Source organism: Hippocampus zosterae, chromosome 7 (genome assembly GCF_025434085.1).
Source record: "Hippocampus zosterae strain Florida chromosome 7, ASM2543408v3, whole genome shotgun sequence".
NCBI lineage: Eukaryota > Metazoa > Chordata > Actinopteri > Syngnathiformes > Syngnathidae > Hippocampus > Hippocampus zosterae.
The window spans coordinates 8,966,980-8,989,265 of NC_067457.1; the positions used below are offsets into that span (position 1 = coordinate 8,966,980).

Genomic DNA, 22,286 nt, shown 5'->3' on the forward strand with positions numbered 1-22,286 from the left:
ACAATATTTCTCATGCATTTCCAACATTCTCATCAACACAGGCAGGCCTGAATCTGTATTTTTCAAAATTATTTTGTTCCCGATACCTCCTATTAAAATTCCACGCAATCCTGCCTCCTGACGTACCGCTTGGGCTAATGGTTGGATAAATAAATTAAAAAGGCTAGGACAGGGTGGCGCGACCTCGGCAACCACGTTATAAAAGTACCGAATTGGAGAGACTGCCATTAACTTTGATTCTTGACACAGGAAATGAATAAAGTACAACAAATGATGAAACCTTTACAAAAGCAAAATCTATCGTTACTAAATACAAAAATATCTCGGCCAACAGAGTCGAATGCTTTTTCAGCATCAATACTGAGGACGATAGCATCGACTTGATTCTTGTGCATCCTTTCAATTAAATGTAAGGCCTTTCTTATGTTGTCCTGAGTCTGCTTATTTTATTTCATGTATTCGTTTTTTAAAACAAATCTGGCAAGATAGTAATCGGGCTATATCCTGACAGTCCTTTTGGCCCGTTCCCTCTTCCCGTATATGGAAGCTTCCCTCTCGGAGGGAGGGAGGTTGCCTCCCTTTAAGATATACTATAATTAAAACAAGGCTCTAACAAAGGGAGCAGGTGCTCTCTCATTAACTTAAAACGTACAGGCCAAACCAGGCGATTTATCAGAATTTAAATGTAAATATTCATTTCATCCTGTTTTTATTGGTAATACAAGCTTATCATTAAATTCTGTCTGTAGGTGCATCTAAAAGTGTTCAGAAATTCATTAACTGGTGCTTGTCTGAAAATATAAACACTTATAATATATTTCGAGTGTATTCCCTCCTCACAATTCACTGTTCTATTTATTACACAGTCTCTAATCCGATATATAGTAGTCTGTGCCATTTTTTTCAAGTCTCCATGTTTATAATCTAGTCACCCTGGAGCCTGTCTCATCGTATCGTTGTTTCATCAATCTTTTGAACGTTTTTTTCCCCCACCTCTTCACTTAATATTTGATCTATTTCCTGCTTAGTTTTTGCTCATTTGGAATACCACTGTGTGGTCTATCCGAAGAATGTTTGCTTACTCTAAATCTCTTAATCTTCACTGCCGTTTAGTCCGTTTTTCAGCTTTTGCCTTATGTAATGAAACACATCCTCACGATAAGATTCCCCCTGGGAACAGCTTGGGCTGCATCCCACAGACGTTCAGGTTCACATCCCCACTATCATTGTCATCGCATTTTGGTTTCCTTCTCAGCCTCGTGCCACCGTTCATATCCTTTTTTTCCCCTTGTTCTTGTCCCCACTCGTTATGGAAGCAAGCCTAAGTCGTTTCTGCAAGTAAGAATTCAAATAAACATTTGCGGCTGATAATTTGGACCGCAGTCACTACGCTGCCATCTTGTCACACCAAAGTCTGCTCTGTTGTGAGTTAATTGTTCAGTTCCCTTGACAAGTGTTACTAGTATTTGTTACAAACAAACTTGCCACGCTTTGGATGATACAATTGGGTTCCAGTCGGCATCTTTTTTGGAAATGGGGCATTTGTTCGGATGATTACTTAATTACGTCACTGGCTGGTGAGTGTCGCATGGATGTTGCCCAAAGTGGTTTGGAACTGTGGCCTTCTTAAAGCATTTTTATGTTGTTTTTAATTCGAATTTACACCCCATTAGATTTGAGGAATCATTTGTCATATCACTTTTTGATGTTTCTTCAAAAAGCCTGCCCTTTTCTAAACTATTCTTCTGGTTGTTCATGTTTGGATTTGTGAGAGCAAGGATTGTGAAACAATCCATCAATTTGTCAGCTAAACTTGTTCTTATCTGGACTGAGAGAGTCAAGGTCAATGCAATGTTACCTCACCTGTTTTTGTGACATATCTGTCTGACATGCTCGCTGACACTAGTTGACTTGTAAAATATTTCACTTTGAGCTATGCTTGTCATAAACTGTTACATTTCAATAGATGACTGTTGGAGGGTATGATGGGATAAGCTACTGAAAAAAAAAAGAAATCATTCGCTCATCGTAATTTATTTTTTTCCAAGTTGCCTCTCGACATTCAGTGTCAACAATGCTTCTATATTGTCCTGTAGTGTCTGGTCAGACCAGTTATTTAATTTACTGGTTGTTCTTAATCAGCTTTAAGTTTGTCCTTTTAACATTAACTGAATTAAGACTGTGTTGTTTGTAGGCATCCACCGAAATTCAAATTCAGCCGCCAAAAATCTTCGCCCGGAATTTGCATTTTCAGTTTTGGTCTGAAAGACTTTTGTTCCTCAAGCAACACAACTAATACGGAATGTTGTGATGATGCAAGCATGCACCGACGGCCTGCTGAGCTGAAGGTGGTGTGTTGACACGGAGAAACGAGCCGGGGATCAAAAATTCCTTCACAGCAGCAGCCGGTCATTGGCCGGAGAGGAGAAGGCTGCTTGTCTGCGGCTCGCCGTGGGCTGCCCATCCAGTGACTGTGAAAGTGCTGTGGTTACAGATGTCAATATGTGCAGTGTGTAGAGTCTCATCTGTCTTTTTGTGACTTCCGAGGTCCTCAACCCTCCATTTTCGTGTTAACGCCTCCCACCAGAAATCAAGGAGACGAGGATATTGACTGAAGAGTGAGGCAGGAGGAGGGAAATATGTTGACAGAAATGAGACAATCGTTATTTGTTGAGACTGCAACTAAAAGCAACCTCACATCATAGACTTGTGCCACGAATCAAGCTTCTCTGTGGGTTGATTATTTTGATCGCCACACATCTTCAATTTGCTTCATGAGGGCCTAAATTCCAGTCAAGCATTATCAACAGTGTTACTCTTCATAGTTTTGCACATGCACCATCACCATCCCAAGCACGTCTCCCTCCTAATAGCCTTCGAGCGCAGTATATCTTTGGATACACTATGGACTATGTATATCAGGGGTGTCAAACTAATTTTTGTCATGGGCTACATTTTAGTTACCGTTTCCCATGGAGGGTCGTTATGACTGAAACAAAATTTAAAAAGTCAATAATGGTTTAATTAATAAATAAATCGGGGGCAGGGGAATAATAAATTCACATAAACATAGTTGTTGAATACAACAATTGTTTTAAGTTACTGTAGTGAGGGGGTTGGTGTATTCTAAAACAAATAAATGTATATTTTTAGTAAATTAATGAACGAATGGCAGTATCTGTGGATTAACTATTGAATTTAATGCACAGATCATCATCCATCTGTTTTTTTTGGGGAGGGGGGGGGAGAAATACAGTATTATAATTTGTTTTTGGAGTTTTGGGCACTGGGGTTCTCATTTCCACCAAGAATTCTCATTTCAGTGCCTACTTAGTTGTTTCTAAACTTATCAGTTGACACTGTAAACAAGAGCACACAGTAGCACAAAGTTGTGAAAGAAAAAGTAGAGCGGAGCATGACTGTGCAAAAAACTCCTGTCTCTCACTGTTATATCGATATCGACATAATGTTTTCGCCACATGTATCCTATGTGAGGAGGCTGATTATTTCAGTCAAATACACAGTCAGGATCTGTTTGGCTTTTTGCGTAAACAACTCATTGGCTTGTTTTGTCATGACAAAGATGGAAATGCGCATGGAGAGAACCACAAATAGAAAGATGTTGCTGCGTAGAATCTGGAAGAGATAGAGTCTCGATTGATGTGTTGGAAAACTGAAGTAAGGAAATGAGTAATACACAGAATGAAGGAGAAAGTGCTGTCTTGTCATTATCCGTAGCTTTTTTTTTCCAGGATTGAAGTGTAGCAGAGCTAGTGAACGAGACAGAAAATTGGAATGAGAGAGAGAGAGAGAGAGAGAGAGAGAGAGAGAGAGAGAGTTCTTTCTGCTCTGTCTGGCCTCTCTCCCATAGCAACAGCGACTTAGCCACGTGAAGGCCAGTTCCTTTGAGTTCACCCGCTGCACACAATTTAACCCCCTTGCTGCCGGATTACAGCGCAATAGAGCAGCGCAGCAAGAACAGAATTACAGACGCTTGAAGATACTGTCTGATATGATCAGGTTTTAACTGTAATTAGCATTAAATCTTATTTCATATTTTAAAAGCAATATAGAGGATTCATTTTGTAGTCGACTCAACCTTCTGCAGTGCTTTCACATCCTTAGCCGGACCAACATGCCATGCACGAAACATAAAATAACAGTCATACAATCATAAATAACGGAACAAAATCTTCGCCATTCATAATACACCACAGCTCCTCTCACTTTGGCATGACGCAGACAGGAGCTGCAGAGATTTTTCTTCCCTTTGGTTGCTCTGTTAGGAGGTCGAGGGAGGAAAGATTTAAGTCTACCTTTTTCATACGTTACAAAGTGCCTCACACAAGGACCCGAACACACACGTGCACGTAAACCAGCGGTGTCCAACTCCGGTCCTCGAGGCCCGCTTATGCTTCATGTTTTTAGATGTTTCCCTCCTCCAAACCACCTGATTCAAATGCTCTCGATCTTGATCAGGCTTCTGCAGAGGTTGCTGATGAGCTGATCGTTGGCATCAAATGTGTTGGACTCAATCAATCAGTTCCTCAATCAAACTAAACAAACAACTGTAATTTTCCAACCGCCAAAAGCTTGACAAGCGAGCTCTCGCTAGCAAGGCGGCTCAGGGAGCAGACACCATGCCCCTCACACTTCCCCACTACTCGAAAACCCTCCGTCTGCTCTTTGCCGGGCGTCTGCAACCGCAGGCAAAGGCGATTTGGTCGTAGGGCTGGAAGGGATTAATTCTATTTCCACTCATTTGAAATGGAAATTTCAGTTTGCAAACATCTCGGTTCACAAGCACAGTCGCGAAACAAATTAGGTTTGTGAACCGTGGTTCCTCTGTATTCAGTGACTGCTCCAAAATCAACTTCATGACTACAGTATTATAATGTACTTCAAGATATTGAAATATATTATAATATTTCAATAATTCATCTCCTCAAAGTACATTTCTATCTCTCTTTAATCCGCCTAACCTGCTAAAAATTCTGCCCCACAACTAGTGTTCTCCTTCCTTTGCATCCAATCGCTCATATAAACGCATCGTATACCGTATTTTCCACACGATATAAGGCACACTTAAAAGCATTCCATTTTCTCAAAATCCGACAGTGCGCCTGATAATCCGATGCGCTTTCTATATGGATCAATATTCAGATTTCTTGGACGTAGTGTTTTAAATGTTTTACATGTTCTATAAAGTGTTTTTTTACAGCTGCAGCAGTTGTGAAAGCGCTGTATTAATAAACCTGGATTGTATTGTTGCTTTCACTGAATTGGCTCTTGAAGTCTTGTGCCACCAGCCACTCTCTTTGACCTATTAATATAATCTTTGTAATGGGGAGAAATCAGCCCAGATGATTATCAGCATCGATATTGGGAATTTTGACGGTGTCAGCCTTTTTTTGTTTAATTTTTTGGTTTTAATCTGCAGACCATTCCGAGGTCAGTTTAATATTGGGTAAACCTCTGGGAGTTATCACTGATGATACTAATAACTCTCTGCACTTTTAACTTTTAACATTATTAAGTTTGACTGAGATTTTCAAAGTTGAATCACTGGAGAAAACTTTAGGGAGCTATTCATCTGTAGAAGTTTTCATTGAACTTTCTGCGACATGCTGCTGAGCCTGGGAGCTCCTTGCACTTTTTTTTAGAATTTGAAAACAAAGATGTCTCATGTGGCAGATAAAAAGAAAAATAATTAGCAAAGCTGAAAAGCTGTTTAATCAACATGATTTAAGGCAGTCAAACAAAGTGTTGGAGTTTGTGTCATTAAAACATTTTGACACACATTTTACTTTTCACTGCTAATGAACTCCAAATATCAGTTATTGGCCTCCTTGACAACAAATCAATAATAGCCTTGAAAAAAGACCTGTCTCTACTTTATAAAAACCTGATCCAACTCTCTTCAGAACGTATTCCCCTACAGCTCACATCCCACCCAAGGGGCATAACGGCTAACAGAATGTCATTCACACAATTTCTACCTTAACAATCATCAACTTGTATTGACTCTCATTTCACCTTGACAACAATCTTTTTTCAGAATAACTCCTACCCCACATTCATCCTACTATGCAGATAGTCAGAAAGAAGCTTGAACACTCCTCCAGTGCTTCTAACCTTGTCACCCTTCCATCTGGTCTCTCGTGCACACAAAAATGAATACCCTACTGCTCTGTTGTTAACACTTGGACCGATCCGGTATAGAAGTCAAGTTTGTGATTTGCATGTTTGTTTTGGACAACATTTGATGCCGTAAGGCCGTCTGGAAGCAACGCTCACCATTTTTCATGGTCGGTGACCGAGACCTGAAATACACTGGCTTGTGACTCCCAAGTTGCTGGCTTAGCAATACAATATATATTTTTTATTTTGTATTTTATACATAGGGCAACTCAATGAGCTTCACACAGCCAAAAGGCACAAAACCTGGAAGCTTCAACAAAACAAGACATCGTAAAGCATGACAGTTTTAGTGTTTAATTTTATGATTACTGAGATCATCTGTGTCAAACTCAAGGCCCGGGGGCCAGATCTGGCCTGCCAGGTCATTTTATGTGGCCGGCGAAAGCAAATCACGCGTGTCAACTTAATCAAACACAAAATGTCAAATTGTCATGTGTAAAAAATAACGTTGAGATTGTGCAATAATTTTGTTACCCTGTTTACACTCACTTGAACAATAATTGAACAAACTATTGTAATTGACTTGACTGATTTCAAAACTAGTAATCTATTCATTTGTTGTGTACAAGTAATCATTTTGTGGTTTCACTGTCATAACAGCCCTCCGAGGGAAGAACTCTCAATTGGTCCGCGACTAAAATGAGTTTGACACCCCTGACTTAGATTGTGCGATAATATCCTCCTATGGTGGCCCTCACATTAAGGATTATTTTCCCACCGTTTTCCCAGCCCCCCAAAAAGAATTAGGAGGTATAAAAGGTTGGCCCCATATTCAGTACTTGGAATGCCGAAGGTTTCTGTGTACAGTGGCTCTCAGAAGCTCATATTGCTGAAACCATGAGTAGACTTGGTATTTGACAAGTCTCAGCTGGAATGCTATCCACAATTAAACAAGCTAACTCTTGTTACAAATAGTTAAGAACTCATTTCAGTGCTCACTCTGGCTCGCTCTCAACAACCATCTCTTTCTTTTGCAGTTGTGTGTTGTACTTATCCTCAAATATACCTCTTATTTTTTGTGTTGCATCAGTGTCACTAATTAAAATTGTGTGAACAGAGGTTTCTCTTATAGTGGGTCATTAACTCTTTCAGGTACAGCGGTTACTACAGTAGACAGCTTATCATGTTATTAGGTTACAGGGTAAAGGAAAGGGTTAAAGTTTGAATGCCCTCAAATGTTGTACAATTGGGTGTTTGGGAGAGATTTTCACGCAGTGCATTTGATGTGCATCTCATTTGACCTCTTCTGTGTGTTCTTCTGCTATGTGCTGCTGTCTGCTAATCATGAGAAGGATTAATTGAGGTTATTGTGTTGTTTTTCTTTTTTGTGACAATGTTTCAAAAGGATGACGAGAAAAGAGAGATTTTAAGTGAGAAGTAAAGAAAGAATATTTTCTGACATTTTCTAAGAAGAAGCCAACTTGCAGATTTCGGTTCTGTTCACCGATGTTTGGCGCTGTTGCTAAGTCTGTAAATTGGTAGTTAATGTTTTGCTCCTCTTCCTATTAGCTTGATCGGATGTTAGATTGATCAGCTTTTGATCAACAGCGGGCCTCCAGGCAAGGCTGTGGCCGCCCACGATGTAACGTGGTGGGCTATGCGTGCACCGACAGGACGCGGAGGTGAACCCAACAAAATACTGCATTATATTTGACTGTTTATGTGCCTTTAAGAGGAGGGACCTGGTATGGCGACATGTGACGTTAATGGGTCTGGATACATTTCTGTGCGTGAACGTTGGCTACAGAGCTCGTATGAGCGTGTTCATGATTTACCATTCTAAATAAACGGCTGAACGGTGGCTCTCCTTTCCCACGCGAGGGCATTACAGTCAAAACACAGCAAAGCGGAAGGGCTAATGATAACCCGCGAAATAGTGGGGAAACTCTGCTCAATGAGCGATGGACATTTCACTACATCTCCAAAGGCGAGTAAACAATCAATTGTTCAACACATCGATTTAATGCAAGACTCTTTTTTACATTTTAATCATAAATTATCCGGAAGAACCAACAAGAGATTTACCAGGAATTATTGTTGTCCAACGTAAGTTTTCTGCCGATGTGTGCTGCTGTGTATCATCAAATAAATAAACACGCAGCAATGAATTCTGACATTAGAAGAGACAAACTATGGATCACAAGTTCTTGATTAATGTTTTGAATAGTTCTGTGTCATATTTGTGGATTCACTTGGCAGTGGCAGCCAGTCTTTCCAATGTACTGTCGTATCTTCCCACAATTTGTCTTGTCAGGCACCAGGGCAAGTTACATATCCTGACTTCCATGGTGGTGTTTTGGAGGAAGAGCAATTTGAAAGAAAACAAAACAGCAAATAAAACTTGACATGCCTTGAGGGGAAAACTGCTGTTAGGAGTGCCCCTCAACTACACATACACACACATGCACACAAAGGTATGTGTAGCACAGCAGGCCTTGCGGTATAATGAGATCTGTAAATGGATAAAGAAGCACTGTTGTGATGATAATTTGTCTTTGTGTTGGGGCTGTGCGATTTGGACACAATTTCCTATGTCAATATTTTATGAGATATCTCGATTAGGAAACGAGAACATTGCTACTATGAGTTAAGTGAGAGCTAAGCATTACAGTGGTACCTGTACTTATGAAATTAATTGGTTCGGGAAGAAATTTCTGAACTAGATATTGTAAGTAGAGACGCGTTTTCCAAGTAAATGCCCTAATCCGTTCCAATCTCCCAAAATTCAGACATAAATGTTTCCTAAAGCATAAAAATACATCAAAATATTTAACAAATACATTTTACAATTAGATTATTGCACAATAAATGAGAGTTGTGTGTAATGCAAAAAAAAAAAAAGAATAAAAATGATGCCCATTTAACTGTTAACTGCGTCTTCATCGTTTTTTTTTTGTTGCCCTCTTTAGTTCATGTTGTCTCTCTGAAGTGGATTTTGCCTGGCCTTTTGTAAAGAACTGAGAAAAGGACATCTGCTTTTGTCGGCTTTTAAAAATCCTTCAAAAATGTCCAATGCAAACATCAACGGAGTGAGCGATCCCCCGACGAGTGAACACTTTCTGGGGATTCCAATTTACACAAAACACCTCATGACCCGAGAGGCGAATGACGAGGACGCCGCATAAACACACATCTATCTATCGACACAGACACATACGGTAGCGGTACCGGGAATAGCCAATGGCAGAGTAGCTACAAGTATGTTCATTCAGGAAACTCAGAGCTGCAAGTAGCAACCATACTGTAGTTTTACCTTTCTTGAAATGTATTTTGTAACTAGAGGCAATATTTTCCTGTTGAGGCGTTTCGTAACTTAAACATTTTGTTTGAAGAGATGTTCGTAAGTAGAGGTACCACTGTACATGTCAGTAAAATATTCCTGACACGACTCCGCGGCTTTCAAACCTTTCAAACCTGCCTAAGTCGCGGTACCACTGTATTTTGTTTGAAAAAGAAAAAGCAAAATATCATTCCAAATTGATGAGCTAAGTGCACATTTTTTGTTGTTGTTTATTGGAACATACTGATAGTCATCAACTATACCTGGGCGATATGACGTTATATATCACAAAGATGATAGATGACATGGCATTGTATCACTTTTTCTACGATTGTGTTTTTGTCATTTGGCATCTGCAGCAAACTGCCTGGAATGAATATGCCAAGTCAGCTTGATTGGATGGGCAAAAGCTTTCATCTGTCAATCGTATGCCGCATTCTTGCCACCAGTTGGCAGACTGAACAACAATACAGGGAATGAATCACAATGCGTAATCACCGTACATAAAATTAGAAAATGTGAACTCAAGAGTTTTTCTTTTAGTTTTTTGAGGTCTGCAAAATGTTTGCAAATTGACATTACAGTAAAGTCCATCTTTTGATTTCATTTTTAAATGAATTTTTGTTAGCAATATTATTTTTACAAATCTCCACCGAGCATGGCCTCACTTCAGTGAGCGTGTGTCGCTTATTGTGTTTGGCCTGGATGTGTTTGTACAGAGAGTGGATTTGGTTCCGTGTAAAGTCCAACGTTTCTGTTGACACTATAGAAGCAATATTGTTGCGGCTTCGTGTTTTGCACTGTGCGTTCTGTTGACTCAAATGTCAGTTGCGTCCTGGAGCAGCGCACCCAGAAAAAGAAAGAAAGAAAGGGAGGAAGAGAGAGAGTGTTGTGACATTCAGCTTGTCCTATCAGGGGTTCCCCACAGCATGACACTTGCATGATTTATTTGGCAGTTTTTATACTGGAGTACTCTGTAATGTAAACAAGAAAGCAATACAGCTGTTTAAAACGATTGAAACAGGAGTTAAAAAAACTTTATTAGAAGAATCTTTGTGATATGTGTCACTTTTTTCGTTATGCTGCAACATGTGAGTAATTATAACAACACTTTGGGCATGACAAGTGTTTAATGATCAGGACAACATTGGTGGCCAGAAGCCAGTTCGTTTCTTTCTCCTGTGTTGTATTTTATCCCGATTTTTGTTGTTATCGAAGATGTCTTGTCAGAGAATATCAACACGAGCAGCTCCCAATGCCCTCCGCGTTACCATGCTTCACCGACGCCCGCTTCACCTACTGTGCCCCCCCCCCCCCCCCCCAAAATGGTGCCCGCCGGTGGCCCTTCGGCAAAAACATGCATCGCATAGGAGATACGGAGATGGACGAGAGCCGGCACTCAAGTGAAGTAACGTGAGAGATAGCACAGAAAAAGACAAGGAGACTTGAACTGTTCATAGATCATTATGAGGAACGGACAACCCTGCACATGTTTACATTTGGCTTCCGTGGCTGCAGCATGCGCTCGTGAAATTGTCCTCATAATAGTCAGTTATATGGTCATGTATATAAAACGTTGTTGAGGTGAGTTAAGTTTTACAAATGTGCAATCTTGCAGACATTTATCTTCAAACAGCTTGTCCTTATTAGGGTTGCGGGTAACTCGAGCTCCTAGCGGACTTCGGGTTCACATGTCACACAGACAATCAATCATTCACACTCACATTCACAGAAATAGATAATTGCTGATATGCAATTAACCTAATTATGATGTTTTGGGGAGTTTTTGTATTTATTGTTGTTGTTTTTTTTACTCTTTCAGGGACAGCCGTTCGGACAGTGGACAGCTGATCATGCATGTTATCAGGTTCCATAAAAGGGTTAAGATAGATTCCTTCATTCTGAGGAGTGTAAGGTCATTCTTATGGTGAATAGCAGGGCCTAAGTGTGTGTATTTATTCTACCCAAACAAGATCTAATGTCTTTGCAGGATTGCACATTTTGTCTTTATGAAACATTTGTGGGCCTTGAGGCAGGCCAGTCGGACTAGGCCTGTAACATGAGCTTTTTTTCCCCCCATGGGACTATATTGGAAAGGTTTCCTCACTACACGTCAGTCAGGGGAGCTTCCTTGATGCATTTGCAAGCTTGTATTTCTATGATTAGGTAGGTCAACAAATGTTGGTTTGAAAATATTCAATATTTGTCACCTAGTGTGTGTGTGTGTGTCTGACTGGTTTTTCTACATGTGTGCTTAAACTTGCTTCATGTTACAGTTGGCTTGCGTGTCTCTAATACTCCACAACTTCGTCACTTCACTTGTTTGCATGTCTCCGAGCGCAACCAATTGAAGTCAGGGAGCAGTGAGCTCGTTTCTGCATTGTTTGGTTCCACGCAGAGTGAGACTTGACCTTCACAGCAGATGACTGAATGGCTGCCAAAGACATACATGTGTGTGCACGCTCGCACACATTAGAGAGCTATACAAATATCTGCACTAACCTGTTCATACTTCCCTCAGCCTCACAGTTTTCTCTGTGGGTGTCAACTGCAACCGACCTGTATGAATTTAGAGTAACTGTTACGAGCCTTTTACTCAGCTGGCTGTCGCAGAGTTGCAAAGCTCTTCAGTTGTTGGGGCACCCACTAGAGCACTGTCTCACATTTCTGTAGTATTTCGCAGCTCTTAGACAGCTTTTGCATTAGGGCTTGCTGATGTGCCCTAAAAGTACTTTTTTGGGGTGCTGAGTGGCAAATAGATATTTCCTCATAAGTGTGAAGTCCTCAACTTTGAGTCAAACAACAGGTGACATGTTAACCCTTTCATGCACCCTGTAACCTGATAACATAAACTGTCTACTGTAGTAACCGCTGTCCCTGAAAGAGTTAAACACTTAAAAACTTTTGTCGTACAGTGTGTTTTTAAATAAAAAGGGAAGGACAAACAGTTCCTTTCCCTTGCTATTTTGTGTTTAACCTTGTCAGTTTAGTGAAAGGGGTCCAATTCCTGAGACGCTAGTCTCCGCTAGCACTTTAATACCTAGCTTAGCGTCTGCTCCCGCAACCCCAATTTGTCACCAGCCCCAACTGCTCAGCCTCTTTCCTCTATTTCGCCGTGCTCAATCATCGTCGTTTTAAGCCCTTTTGTCAACCACAGAAACATTGTTTCTTTGCTCAATGTCTTCACTGTTAGACGACAAACTGTCTTGAATGGATTTCGAGTTGTAAGTTGTAAGACCCAACCCTGTTCCTCTTCTGGTTGATTGATTGAAGTGATGTGTGTGTGTGTGTGTGTTAGGGTGGAGGCGACGTTCCTCGAAAAGTAGGCACAGTGAAATGGAACAAGAACTCATTAAAATAAATATAGACTTTGATTGAAGTTTTCAGAGCGTACAGTACACACATGAACTTGGTACAAAATGTATTCACATGGAAATTTTGACAAACAGCTCTGGATGCCACTCATATTAGGAATGGTCTCAGTCCTACTAGTAATTGATTGTTAAGGATTGTGTGGAATTTGTTGTTGACGAATGTTGTCTTACCGCAATTGAGGCAACTAGCTGTGGTGATGTGTTTTTACGCTCAACCATTTTGTAACTCGCCAAGGTCTGTTACGAACTCGGGTAACAGAGTTAGGGAGGGGGATCCAAAAAACGTAGACAAAAACAAGGTCTCCGATGTAAAGACAATTTAATGTCCAAATCGAACCGAAAATAAGCGAGAACATAAAGCGCTGGTCCACAATGAGGACCAGGAGGTAAATCAAAAACGACTAACAAAAGGTGCTTGCACAAAAGAGCAAGAAAAGGAAAGTAAAGCCCACAAACTACGAACGAAAAACAATGTAACACTTTGTACACGCAAGAAAAGCCAGATCATCAAAACAAAATGGTACTTACACACAAACTTGGTACCGAGACTACACGCCAAAACACGGCGAGGTCAAAAGCCACTAGGCAATGAGGTAAGCAATGAGGTAAGCAATGCCATAAACAATACTCCCACAACAGGTGTAGAACGTAGGAGTCCTTAAATAGTGTCTCTATTGATTAATGATTGCCAGCAGGTGTGCTAGGGAGACCGCTCCTGCCACCTGCTGGCCAGACCGAAAAACCGAAATGTGACAAGGTCTACCCACCAAACATCCCCCTGGTTTTATGCAGTGAAGAAAAAAGCGATGAACAATAAAATAAATAGACAAAGTTGGAATAAAAACAAAGAGAGTAAAACGTCGGAACAGAAGAAAACTCCTTAAAAAGGGATCTCATTACATAATGTTAATTTAGCAGCATAGTCTGGTGTAAATGTAAATTCCGTGCGAAAAAACAAAAATGAGAACAAAAAAAAATGTCAAAAAATATTTAACTTTCCTGATTGTCCACAGACTGACAGCCTGTTTTCAAATCATTAAAAAAAAATATTTTTTTGCGATTGTGTATTATATGTAAAGTAGGCGGAATAGGTTTTCGCTTAAATAAAATTAACCTCTGGAAAAGATGTGTGGCAAATACAGTATGCCATCTTTTGTGAGAAGAGAATAGAAGGGTCCGCAACCAGGACTGAAGAAAACACATTTTATGAGGTAATCAAAGAGTCACTGTGAGTTGACGATTACAACATTTTCACCGCGATTGATTTTGTCAGATTATATCGTTGCGGTAACAGACATTTTCCTCGCTCTTTGTTTATGATATTCACCTACAGTACTCGCGAGGTGCGATTCCTCTTCGGTTTTTTAAAGCATGCTTTCGTTTTCATAGGTTTCAGTGCCATTCACAAATCTCTCCAAAAGTACACTTCCAGGATTTCCACGCAGCCTCAGCTGTCCGTGAATCATGCCTCTTCAGGGTTTGCGTGTTCATTCCCAGTTTACATGAGGCGGGTGTGTCAGAAGTCGTGAGAAAACGATCAATAGATAGGAGATAATAAGTGTTCAAGTCCAGGCGCATAAAAAGGGTTGACGCAGCAATGGGAGAATATGTCCCCGGGTTGTATGTGCTAATGCCTCAATACTGATCTGTTTGCCTAATTTGATCATGTTGATTTTGGTATGCACTCGTGTGGTGTGTAATCAGCTTTTATATACACTTGACACGGAGAACTGTCATGATCATTGGGCTGAGCATTGTTCGACCAAAACAACAGTGGTTTGTCATAGTTTGAATTTTAGTGAAGCAAAAATCCATTCAGGGCTGTATTTGGTCTTCCCTGCGCTTCACAACTCCAAATTTTCATTCAACAAAATCCTTATGTAATGTTGCTATTTGATCATTTAGATACAAGGTGATTTGAGCAATTTGTATTGTACATAGATCAAACAACTGTGGGTGTGGGTGCGTGTGCGCGCGTGCGGGTGTGGGTGTGGGTGTGTGTCAGTGGCAGACGTTGTGTGCATGCTCTCTGTTTACGAGCCAGGAAACATGCAATTTGAAACGGTGGGATGGTGGAATTTCAAGCCCACATGCTGTAGCAGGAGACGAAGACACGTGAGCCAGTTGACCTCAAACCATCTCGGAGTGAGAGAGAAAGAGAGAGACAGAGAGGCAAACATCCACAGAGCAGTAGTCTCAAAAGAGAGAGCGTGTCGAGCAGTATAGAAGAGAATTGGAATTGGATTATTTTTAACGTACCACCTGCTGTGTTTGTTTATTTGTTTGTTTATTGAACATATAAGCAAATAACAGAAAATATTCCATCAGGAAATAAAAGAAAACAAAAGTGGTCATGTCATCATTAAGCACGTTCAAAAGCGGGTAGGACGAAGTTAAAAAAAACAAAAAAAAAACGGATCGAGTACTACCCTTTTGCTCTTTGTATATTTTCACTTCATATCATATTTGCATATTACAAATAGTTCACCAAACGGAGTCGAAGTACAGTACACAGATTATTTTCTGATTCTTGGTTTCCCTTCCCACGCTGGAGACTGCTGTGGATATAAAGTCTACACACTGTTTGCGAGAGAAAGAAATGAGACCAAGAGAGATATAATTAGAGAGCGAGAATTAATAGATTTAATGAATTCCGCAACTCCGTTGGCGAAGCAAGGTTGGTTATAAAACGTATACTGCAGTACAATATAGAAATAAGTGAGGACCCCCCCTCCCCCACTTAATTATGCAGAAATAACAATGTGTGTTCCCAGGCGAATAACTGTGCAATGTTTCAGACTTTTTGCATATGCCGCTGTCTGCTTTGGCAACTGCTTTGCATCATGGGATGCAGTTGTAACCACGGTGAGCATAAATTAGGCGGTGCACTCACGCAGAGTCAAAGACTACAACTACACAGACTACAAGGGAAACATCAGATCTTGAATCCTAAAATTTTGGGTTGTTCAAAAAGACACATTTTTGATCTCCCTGGGTACAGGACAGGCAATAATATAATCCACGCAGTCGTAAATTCCCTTTTTCCCTTTCTTGCTTCTGAAGATATTGATGTACAATTATTGTGAGCCTTTTGTATGTAAAGTTGTCATCCAATTGTATGGATGTCACGGCTCTCCTTTCTTGCGGAGCAAGGTTGGATGGAAGTACCTTCACGCAAAAGAGCTGTTGACACTTTCACCCCGAGCTGCGCTGTCTTCGCTGCAGGCCGATAGTTGTTCTCGATGACTGATTCTCTTGCGTTGTTCTAAATTATGAGGTAATTTAGATGAGCAGAAATTCGGTGAAACGTCCTCGACAGCCAGAGAGAATCAACATTGCCTTGATTCAACTTTTGCGATTACCACAGATGACTGGGCATCCAAACAGACATTCGCTCAGATGACTTGTGGTTGCACAGGGGTTCCCATACAGAGTTATACACTTTTTTTTGTCATGTGCAGATGCCCATTCATTAAAAGTATGACAAACTATTTATGGCTGTGGTTTTCAAACCGGAGAGCCAGCGCTGAGGGCTCTACAAAACATTTTGCATTAAATTATGGCGTATCATAAAGTGCAGCTCTTTTATCGGTGAAAAAAACAAAACAAGCCAGACAAATATGTTTGCCAATGACCACTTTGGAGAAACCTGGCATTTGCGATTGAGCGGTTTGGACCACTGGTCAAGACCCGCTTGGTCAGCGCGTCAACCTCACAGTGCAGACGTACCGGGGTCAATTCCAGCGCTCTGTGGAGTTTGCATGTTCTCCCTGGGCCTGCGTGGGTTTTCTCCGGGTACTCCGGTTTCCTCCCACATTCCCAAAACACGCATGACAGGCTGACTGAACACTCCAAATTGTCCCTAGGTGTGAGTGTGAGCTTGGATGGTTGTTCGGGTTCAGGGTTTCCCCCGCCTACTGCCCAAAGACGGCTGGGATAGGCTCCAGCACCCCCCGCGACCCTTGTGAGGATAAGCGGATCGGAAAATGGCTGGATGAACGATCCTATCAACATGAATGCAAATCATTGTGGATCTCTGTGCTGATTTTTATTTTCTCATACGCAGTTGATTTCATGAGTTGCATGTCACACTTTTTGCATCACTGCACAATCCAGTCAAACATATGTGGTGAAAATGTCACAAACTCTTATCATTTGATTATGTAATATACTGCTTATATGCAACTTATGTTGTTATACTGCGTCTTACCGACTGAATACTGTTACTCTGATGCTCACTGCCGAGTTCTGTTACGTGCGGCACATGGAATGTCAGGTGGCTGTTTCTTTCACATTTCAAAATAATGCACGGCAGGTTCATGGAATACTCAAAATTGTTCCTCGGTCTGAGTGTGAGCGCGAATGGTTTTTCGTCTGTGTATCCTGCAATTGGCTGGCGACCGGTTCAGGGAGTACCCCGCCTACTGCCCGAAGACAGCATGAATAGGCTCCAGCATGCCAACGACCCTCGTGAGGAAAAAGCAGTTCAGAAAATGAATGGATGGAAGTTCACTTAAGCCAAGAGCTGTATGATATAACGATATAAAGTGTTTCCCCATTTTCCTAGGTGATACTTTCCAATAACCGAACCACGAAATAGCGAGGGAACACCACATAACTGAGTGCAATGTAATAAAGTCTAATGTACAATATACTCCTCTATCATTTACTATTTATCATCACTTTGATGTGTGGAATGTTGCGGTAGCTCCGTTGCTGCACTAATGTAGCATCTGGGATGGTCACACAACATCCGCCTTTCTATTATGTCATCCATGGGTTTTACTCTCCAGACAAGACCTGTCAACACACACTTAATCCCACCGTTAAGCCCTTTGCACACATTATTGAGTAGGGCACATCACCCCGTCGTCAAAACCATTCATTGTGTATGTGGTGTCAGTGCAGGGACCTCGGAATGGAGCGCTGCTGGGCGACGTGGTGCAGCAAAAAAAAAATGAAAAAAAGCACCTGATTCTGTATTAAAAAAATCATGATATTGTCAAAAGCACAACATTGTGTTTTTAAACATAGTAACAGCAGTGATGAAGTAATAGCCTCGACCAGTTATTTTATTGTGATGTGTTCCTATTGGCTCAGTGGCACAAAGTATGATGGTCTATGTCAAGGGTGTCAAACTAATTTGCACAGGCCACATTTTAGTTACCATTTCACTCAAAGGGCCATTCTGACTGAAACCTTATGATGACATGACAAAAATGATTTTGTGGCAATTTTAATATCGTCAGATCAAGATATCACTGTAATGATTAAACTATCCACGTTGAAACCGAGCCATTAGATTTTCACAACTGCACCTATCCTCCGCCTTCAAAAAGTCGGGGCTTTTTTTTTTTGACAACAGTGATGCATCTTGTTGAAGTGCAATCAAACCAGATATACGTTTTTACTTCCTGGTAGGCTGCTACGTCAAGACTTGCACATATGGGCACACTGGAAACCGGTAATTTAGCCTTGCCACGCGACTCCTTAACACTCAGTGAGTGCAGTGTGAAAAGGGATTTAAATGAGTATCACACTTGCTTGATCATAAATTGATCAGTCATGCCTGGAGAGTGGAGCATGGGGACGACCTGAATGAGTTGCAACCCTAGCTCTTGGTGTCAAGACTCTGGTGCCAAATCTGGCCTGTCACATCATTTTAGGCCCTTCAAGGCAAATCATCTGTGTTGATTTCATGTTTCTTGTTAAAATGCCCAAAATTGCAATTTGTCTTTTTGACTTTTAATTTACTTTTAATCACACTTGAGATATTGCATGTAATGTTTTGTTACTACCCCCATTTTAAAACGAATTGAAAAGTAGTACTTTTTTTTTTTACTGACTTCTGATTTCTAAAGTAGCTCTCCATCGATTTGTTGTTTATATGTGATCATTTATAAAATTAGTTGAATACGGTATTAACAATTAAAAAAAAAAACATTTGCCACAAAAATGATACATTTACTTAATTGATCCAATTTGCTTTCAGAGACTTTCCCACCGGTTTGTGACAGTACTAATGGTGAAAATAAAGCCATAAGCCCGGGTCAAGGTTAGGGTATTTTCCCACAAACGACTCTCAACAACTGTTCTCTATGATGAGGCTCTCTGATGATGGCTCACTGTGGCTGGTTTGAGTTCACATGCACAATTGTGTTGCTGTCTGCCTTGGCCTCCAACCCTGACCATGTGATTTTGTGTGTGTGTGTGTGTGAGAGAGAGACACAGTATTCTTGTCTGTCTGCTCTTGTGCTGTCCTGATAGGATAATGCTGACAAAAGTAGTCTCCAATATCAATATTAACAATAATACAATGGAGGAAACGAATCATGATGAATAATTAAAAATACACACATACAAGGAGGCAGTCAAAAAGTATATATATATATATATATATATATATATATATATATATATATATATATATATATATATATATATATATATATATATATTTTTTATTTTATTACTGGACAGTGATTTAAAACTCGATCAAATTGGTGCCGTTGTTAAATCCATCTTCTTTCACCTTAGACAGCTGGCCAAAGTAAAACCTCTCCTCTCACATGAACACTTTGAGACAGTAATTCATGCCTTTGTCTCATCCCAGCTTGATTATTGCAATGCCCTTTACTTTGGAGTCAGCCAGTCCTCCATTAAGCGCCTTCAGCTGGTCCAGAATGCCGCTGCTCGCCTCTTGACTGGTACTCGTAAGAGGGAGCACATAACTCCTACTCTGGCATCCCTTCATTGGCTCCCCATTCATTTTAGAATTATTTTCAAGATCCTGCTCTTTGTTTTCAAATCTCTGAATAATCTCGTGCCACCTTACCTCTCTGAGCTCATCCGCCCCTACAAACCTGCCCGGCGCCTCAGGTCTGTGGACCAGACATTATTAGAAGTACCAAGAACTAAACTGAGGCTCAGAGGGGATCGAGCCTTTTCTGTTGCTGGTCCCTCTCTCTGGAATGACCTCCCACTTGAATGACTCCAACATTCGGCAAACCTCCTCGCTGCCCATCTTCAAAGCCCTCCTCAAAACTCACTTGTATTCTTTGGCATTCGACTCAGCATGACTTAGATTTGTTCTTGGTTTTACTCTTTGGGGCTTTCTACCGCCTTTATTACCGATTTGTTTTACTGTTTATTGTGCATGTTAAATTGCTCCATGTACAGCACTTTGTATGCAGCGATGGCTGTTTGAAAGTGCTCTATAAATACTGTTGACTTGACTTGACTTATTTACTACTTCACCTGGGGCTGTTCACCTCAATAAAGAGAGGCATTTTATTTGGGCTATGACTTACCCAGGGCAGAAAGAAACACAACAGTTTATTGTACATCTCTCCGACACAACAATACAGTCAAGCACAACTGGACTAGATAAGTTCTTTACTTCTTCCTACTCCCTTTAACATAATAATTATGACTGAATTCTCTTTCCTTTTACTATTTTACTTACCTTACTTTCTGTCAATTTCTTACTGTATATGTTTTATGTTCAATAAACAAACAAGTCATTGGACAGTACCATGTTGCGCTCCTCACTGATGTGGAGATTGAAGCCTGCAATGAGTTGTCCATTCCAAACAAATTGGCGAACTGTGAACTAAAACTTAACTGCTTGATGGCTGAAAACATGGCTGAATAAATATGTCATGTTTGTATTCTTCTTACCAGCTCATGGTCTCAGATGCCAGAGACCCTGCATACTGATTTTTATAGTCTCAAAACCAAGAGGGTATTACTTTTGAATTCTCAGTCAAATATAGAGCTCTTTTTTGTTCATCAGATCCAGTTTCGAACTTGTTTTGTGGCTGAGTGTGACTTGAGTGGAAAATCGCAACTTAGCTCTGTCATTTGAGCTCTCTCTTTTTCTTCGAGGTACACTGGCATTTTTCTTTCTCTCCCCCTTGTTCACCCTTTGACCCACCCATGCACATAATGGCGCACAGAGGCTTAAGTCTTGGCGGAGTCACATGAATGTGTAGTAGAACCCAGGCCTCCTCTGTTTTCCGCATTGCCCTCTCCCAGCGCCACAGGGTCTTTACGTGACGGTAATTTGAGCCTCCCATGTGAGAATTATGGAATGTATTAGGAGATGGCAACTCACTTGCCTGACTGGATAAGAATGGACCCGTTTCAAAAGGAAATGTCATAATGACATTTGATTTTTGGAACACAGAGTATTGGCGTTTAAACAGAGCAGACCACTTGAACTGGCTGCTCATTTGAGTCAAGATAATATGTACCTTATGGTTTGTAATTTGCATGCCTTGTTGGTCCTCAGCACAGGAGTGTAACTGAAAACCTATAGTGAAGAACTGCTGTGGAATGTGTTTGTGTTAAAATTACGGGGTTGGAGGAAGAAGCTAATTTGTAGCTCTGATTAGAAGAATGATTGACTATTTTGTTTGATTTGTGCGTCGTAAAATGCATTTTCTAAAATAATTTAAATATCCAATAGTCAGCCCCTCACTGAACTGTCCCCTGATTGTGGTGGAGGAGTTTGTGTATCTCAGTGATCCTGGGTGCAAAACCGTTGGGACTTTATGCCGCTGGCATAGACATTCCTGGCAAACCCGTCCTAGTTAAGGGACCGTCCAAAGCACGGCTCAAAAACCATGATGAACACAATTACAGGACTTCTTTTCGTTGCCCGGACGCAAATCACCGGGGCCCCTCTCTGGAGCCAAGCCTGGAGATGGGCCCCGTTGGAGAGCGGATTGTTGCACCCATGGGCCTGGTCTGACGTAGTTGAAAGAATTAAAATTGGTCCCACTTCCCATGTGCTTCCCACCTGTGGGAGGGGCTAAATGGATTGGGTACGAAACAGAGCTGGTGTGTAAGGTTGAGAAGCTATGTTGAGACAAATTGTAGCTGCACTTTGAGAGGGTTGGACTCTCTTCCACTCTGGAATTGCCGACGGTGAGAGGTGCTCAGCAGGCACGGACATACTTCTTGCTGGAGGCAAGGTCTGGGTGAGGTGTGTATATTCTCAAGCAAATTTCACTGGGTTCTTTATTTCTGAACATGGGGGCCCCGGTAGTCGAGTGGTTAGCGCGTTGACCTCACAGTGCAGAGGTACCAGGTTCAATTTCAGCTCCGGCCTTCCTGTGTGGAGTTTGCATGTTCTCCCCATACCTGGGTACTTCTCTGGGTACTGCGGTTTCCTCCCACATTCCAAAAACATGCATGGCAGACTGATTGAACACTCTAATTTGTCCCTAGGTGTGAGTGTGAGCGCGGATGGTTGGTTGTTCGTCTCTGTGTGTCCTGCGATTGGCTGCAAACGGGTTCAGGGTGTCCCCCGTCTATTGACTGAAGACAGCTGGGATAGGCTCCAGCACCCCGGCGCAACCCTTGTGAGGATACAGCGGATCGGAAAATGGATGGATGTTTCGAACATGACATATTTTGCTGACTTC

The 22,286-nt window shown here is 41.2% G+C and overlaps 1 protein-coding gene and 1 long non-coding RNA gene across 3 annotated transcripts in view; both read left to right on the top strand.

Annotated features, from left to right (window-relative positions):
- Nucleotides 1-22,286, top strand: part of jmjd1cb (jumonji domain containing 1Cb) — a 99,462-nt gene that overhangs the window by 12,864 nt on the left and 64,312 nt on the right. The window lies entirely within an intron of this gene.
- Nucleotides 956-17,825, top strand: LOC127604343 (uncharacterized). Its single transcript, XR_007963277.1, has 2 exons — nucleotides 956-13,090; nucleotides 13,613-17,825. It is a non-coding gene; the product is annotated as an uncharacterized LOC127604343 (long non-coding RNA).